Source organism: Alexandromys fortis, unplaced genomic scaffold, assembly GCF_014885135.2.
Source record: "Alexandromys fortis isolate MF-2015 unplaced genomic scaffold, M_Fortis_MF-2015_v1.1 scaffold_215, whole genome shotgun sequence".
In the NCBI taxonomy this organism is placed as follows: domain Eukaryota; kingdom Metazoa; phylum Chordata; class Mammalia; order Rodentia; family Cricetidae; genus Alexandromys; species Alexandromys fortis.
The window spans coordinates 1,445,356-1,451,355 of NW_026068086.1; positions in this window are offsets into that span (position 1 = coordinate 1,445,356).

Consider the following 6,000-nt stretch of genomic DNA (forward strand, 5'->3'; position numbering starts at 1 on the left):
ACTCCTCTGACATCTTATGTGTGTGTATGTGTGTGTGTGTGTGTGTGTGTGTGTGTGAGAGAGAGAGAGAGAGAGAGAGAGAAGGGGTGGGAGAGTCTGGGCCTTTGCTTTTTTTTGTTCACTTTTCATTGCTAAACACTGCTTGTGTACCTACTATGAGCTGAGAAGATTATGGGCATCCAGAATGGATGAGTTTGCTGTCCAGAAGATCATGTAAGTATAGAGATTTATACGTGAGCAAATGTTAATATTAAAAACTACACTAGATGTGGCTTGGAGTAGCCAGGATTTATAGTCAGGACCATAGTTTTGCAAGTAGGAAGAGAGAGACCATCACAGCCTTGAAACACAGCCTAAAAATAGTATGTTGACAAACTCCACTTACTTTTTCATTACCTACAATGGAGTACCCTTCTGTGTGCTGGGTTACAGTACAGAGCACAACAGATCCTTGCTTTCTGTAGTCTGTATTCTGATAGGGGGCACACCAGGAGAACGATGTCGTGGAAAAGCACAGGTGCTGTGACCCAGGATGTGTGAAACTGTACGTCCATAAAAAGTAAGCAAAGCGAAGTTAGTTCCATGGGGATCTGGCAGAGTGGTCCAGAGCCAGATTGCAAAACAGAACATAGTCTTGTTTTCTAGTCCATGCTTTGTGTCAGGAAAGCCAAGGAAGAGAGACTGAAGCAAGAAAGTCGTGTGTGTGTGTGTGTGTGTGTGTGTGTGTGTGTGTGTGTGAGAGAGAGAGAGAGAGAGAGAGAGAGAGAGAGAGAGAGAGAGAGATACATATTACAGACTATACATGTATATGTAAAATTATAGAAAAGGTCAGAAAGCAAGGGAGGAAAGGAACTAATGCTAAATATAAGTACAATGCTCATGTATGAAATGGTCAAAAATTGAAAATTTTAGTTAAGAAAAAAAAGCTGGGTGTGGTTGTACATGTGGCTAGTCATGGTGCTGGGGAGCAGGAAAAAGATGGAACCTTGGGACTCATAAGATGGCTAGCCTAGTCTGCTTGATGAGCTCTCGGCCAAATGAGGGACTCTCCAAAAAAAGATTGGCAGCACTTGAGGAATGACAATCAAGGCTTAGGTATGGCCTCTACATGCATGTGCACAAACATTTGCACTCTTGTATGTACAAATACATATATATGTATGAATAATACACATGTATATATGTGTGAATAATACACATGTCTATATGTGTATATACATTTGTATATATTTACATGTCCATCTACACATAATTTTAAGTAGAAAGGCAACAGTGTATAATGATTTGATAACTGTTTACTTAGAAGCATAATAGAAGCTTTATAATAAAAATATAAATTAAACCAACCATCTTTTAAAAACCTATAGAGCAGTGAAGATAGAAACAGAGGGTTCGTTGATGAAGTAAGGCTCAAACTGCAGCCTTCCAGCTCTGAGCACATCTGCTCTTAAATAACAGACAGCTTGTTATTGTTCCTCTTAATTTCCAGTGAAAGTCGCTGGGGTCAGATAAGCTCAGACGGGTACAATAAACATGAAGGCCATCTCATGGTGGGCAACCAAGGTTATTAGTTCAGAAATGTTACCAATCATGGCTGTGTCATCCCTCCCTTTGTTTTGCTTCTTTAGAGCTGTATGCCATCATACATGCCAACGTGCCCACCGGTTTCTGGCTGTAGAGAAACATACTTTCTGTAATAGATACGCACTAATATACCAGGCTTGGTTTTGTCGTAGTATTCAAGGACATGACAGAAATGATTTTATTTTCTGCTGAAGTATAGCTAAACACTGACAAGCAGAAGTTAATCTTTGATTTTCTAAAGTTCTCTGTGGGTCATCTTACCTCTTCATATGCATATTTCTTGCTTAGCCAAAACCAGGATCATCTTCAAAGGTAGACATTTCTTATGAAAATGAACCAAATTAGCAGGTGTCCTCTATTTCCTAAGTGACTATAAGTTATTTTGGAATCAGTGATAGACAATAGTCTGTTTTTTTCCTTCAAATAGAATTAAAGCTTTGCTGTCTTATGTAAGCACAAATTTAATAAATATGGATTGGTATGAATGAAACTCATCTCAACAAATATAGAATAGATCAGGACAGCGCTTATTGTTACATTCATTTATTTATTCATTTGGGGGCCATGGCACACATGGGGAAGTCAGAGGAAAGAGGAGAACCCACGGAACCCCCTCTCTGTCCACACTCTGGGTCCCAGGCATCAAATGCAGATCATCAGATTTGTTGGCAAGCACCTGAGCCATTTTTCTGGCCCCAAGCATACAATCTCTGGAGGATACCATTATTTTATTATTTCATTACAAATCATGTTAAGGAATAAATTTCTTTGAAGTAAAAATTTTTCTATAAAAATACTCAAGTGACGCAGACGGTCCAGTGTGACTTCTCCAATGGGAAAAAAACTTGGGCTACTTGGATAGCTGGGCTGGCTTTCTGAGATCACCACCAGAAGGCATGGCAGTAAGGGCATGGAGCGCTTTGCTCTGAGCAGTTGCTCTGCCAAAAAAAAGTTGATGGGAATCTTTAGCCTCCTAAAATCTTCTCAGTTACAGGCAAGAGTCCAGTTCCAAGAAGGACGTGCACCATGGACTTTATACAGTAGGAAGTCCTGGGCATCTCTCCTCTTACTTAGTGGGTCTCCCTGGAAGTCTATTCTGACTACAAGGTATCAAGGCCTTAGAAGTGCAGTTCTATGAATATGCCTTGTCATGGATTGGGTTTGATGGTGGTGCTAAGCACTAATACTCAAAATTGTTATCCTCATGGCAACTTCTTGTATCCATAGCAACAACTACAAGTACAGTGTTTAAGAACCATACCACTTTGATGAAGAACAACCCTCTAGCAAAGCATTTTCAATAATAATTATGTAGTGTGTACTAGGCTCACTTTAAGGGCTTTCATTCATCCCTCACTTAACAGTTACAAACTAAAGGAAGCAATTCGATTAAGCTGACGTGTATAGTTATTTACAAAAAGAAGGCTGTTAGATATTGTTTGAACTGTGGAAGTGTAAGCATGATATGGGTATGAGGCATGCATGCCAAACTATGCATATGGAGACTAGGTAACAAATTTTTTGAACTAGGTTTTTTCTTTCCATTTGCACATAAGTTCTGGGGGTCAAGCTGAAGTCGCATGACTTGCACACCTCTACATATTAAGCCATCTTCCAGCCCTAGGTAGCTAATTTTGAAAGCATTACTGACCAATAAAACTTTCAATAGTGATGAGATCATTCCATATTTGCACTTTCTAAACACAAAAATACCCCATGGCTACTCATGGATGTTGAGCACTTGAAGTATGATGCGTACAACTGAGAAATTAAAATTTTGATTTGTTTCCAAATATATTTAGCTTAAACTTCAGGGCTGGGACCATTTGCTTTTAGGATAGTGTATAGTTGCTAAGTCTGCCCCTCTGAAAGTCTTACCCTGGCAATGATCTTACCCAAGTGCCTAAGGAAGTGACAGATCAAGTGTGGTGGGGACTTTTGGAAGGACTTGGTATTCCTATCACTTGGTACTCAGAAGCTCTATCAGGTGATATTCATCATCATTTTCTCATTCCCTGATTACATGCAGTAACCTTTTAGGTTAACAAGGGCTAGAGAAAGCTTTGCTCTCCATTCTCCGGTAAAGTTTCCTTATTTTATGTGAATATGAGCCTAGGCAGATGCATACCTGGACAGTCCTATGAAAGTGGAGCATGTTGGTTTTTCTGTGTTCTACCTAAGAAAGGTATTTACTGTTTTAGGCATGACATCTGTTATTTACTTCTGATGGTCCATACCAAGCATTATCATAGTTGGCAATTCTCTGACCACTAAAGTACTGGAAGAAAAGAAACACATGTTGTATAAGATGACGGGCTGAATTTCAAGCCCAGGTTGGCCTGACTCCAGAATCATTCATTGTGTAACGTATGACTTTGATGTTGATTTGTATCTGAAAGCAAGGAAAAAAGGAAGTTCCCATTCATTATTTCAGTCCTCTTTTCAAAAGTATTTAGTGACCCTGAGCTCTGTGCTATACTGTTAAGCCGACAACGTGGTATGGGGACAAGAGGTGGCAATGACAGCCTTGCAAGGCTTTAGTAAGGGGCTTGTTGTAAAGTGAACACAGATATGAAGCAAGTCAGGAGGAATAGGGACTTCCCATCGAGCAGAAGGTGCTGGGGTATAACAAGGTTGTTAGGGTGTAAAGGTGTTTACCAGGTATAACATAAACAAGACAACAAACCCAGGGAAACCCCTAGAAGGATCACATGCTAAGAGAAATCAGGGCATGTGAGACATAATAAGACAAATTTTGCCTAGAAGTTAAGACTGAGATGAAAGGCTCCCTCACTTTGAGCTCTTCCTATCACTTGAAGTTAGTTATGGCTGATAGGAATAGTTAGACATGGTTTCCATGCAAATTTATGCACGCTGTATGCATAACTTTAGTTATAAACCCTATTTTAATGTATGGAATACGAACGCAAAACAATGTTTAGACCTATGCCTATTGAGTTAATGTATTGGGAAGACATGTTGGAAATTTGCCATTGTATTATGTGTATACATATAGAAAATATGAATGGAAGTAAAAGTGAAATTGATTCTCCCCACCAAGTAGTGTTTGAATTCTCTTTACATAGACCACAGCTGGAAGTTAGGGTTCTGGACAGTTGGACTTCATCACCCTTATGGCCAGCCTGGGTTTCCGGTTGCAGACCCATCCAGTAGGGGAAGGTGGTACAGATGCTCCCCATGGCAGGATGGCAAGTGCATGTGGACGTGACTATATTTTAAGTGCCATGCATCAATTTTTATGTTCTCTTTACTCTGTAGGTTGACCGTCCTTTAGCTTCAGTTCCACTGTAGAGATGGCTTCCACTGAGGTCCTAGCGTACAGGACAGCAGCAGCAACCCCACAGTAACATATTCACAAGGCAAAGGCAACTACATAGCTCTTTGAAATCATTTGTTTCTCTTCAACGATTTTGGTCCAGTCTAAATAAATTTCGTGAGTCAAATTAAATTTACCTTCCTGAACAACAATAACAAAACCAAAAGCAAAAATTCTAAGGACCATTCAGCAATGAATCCTCATGAACAGTCTTTATCCCGTAACTCGCCTAGCTCCCTGTATTAATCGTCTCCCCGTGTTGGTGGTGGGATGGGGGGAGATTAATCAGCTGCACCTTGAGTTTAAAATGAAATCATCACCACAGAAATCTCCTTTTCACATTCCTTAACCATGAGCAGGAACTCAAAATTAAAATAACTATTTTGAAACCAACCGGTTACTATAAACACCAATGTAAACAATGCCGCTGTGTGGGTAAAGATGACAAGAACGAGCAGGAATGGCAATTTAGAATGCCAAGTTCTTTCTTTCCGAATTTACACCATCAATCCTCCCTCCTCCCCCTCCTCTCTCTCTCTCTCTCTCTCTCTCTCTCTCTCTCTCTCTCTCTCTCTCTCTCTCTCTCTCCCTCTCTCATAAAACATGTAACATTTTGGGCCTCAACATTAGAACTAAACCTACTAAAATCTTTTCATTTCCAACAAAATTTCAGAAACGCATCCTTTGCTATTTTCTTGGTTATTTTAAATAAACTGTCAACAATCTGTACAAGAGAGAAATCTTGAAGACTGTAGGATAATGTAACAGCTGTGTCTTCCAAATCTTTCCATTTGGTCTCCTTCCCTTTGAATGGTATCTTCTTCCAGATGTTTGGGTCTATGGTTCTAGAGATGCACCTGGCAAGGTGACAAGTAGAGTCAGAGTTAGAGAGGTATTTGAGAGTCTTTACGGGATGCAAGCAATGATCAACCAGGGGTCAGTACACCTTGGAAGAGCACATAATGCTATTGCCCTTGAATCTAGTGGATGTGATTTCTTTTTAATTGCATGCCTAGTGGGTTTTCAATGAGCATCTGCTCAAAGGAGAACCTCTGGTTCTTGTATTTGTGATATATATA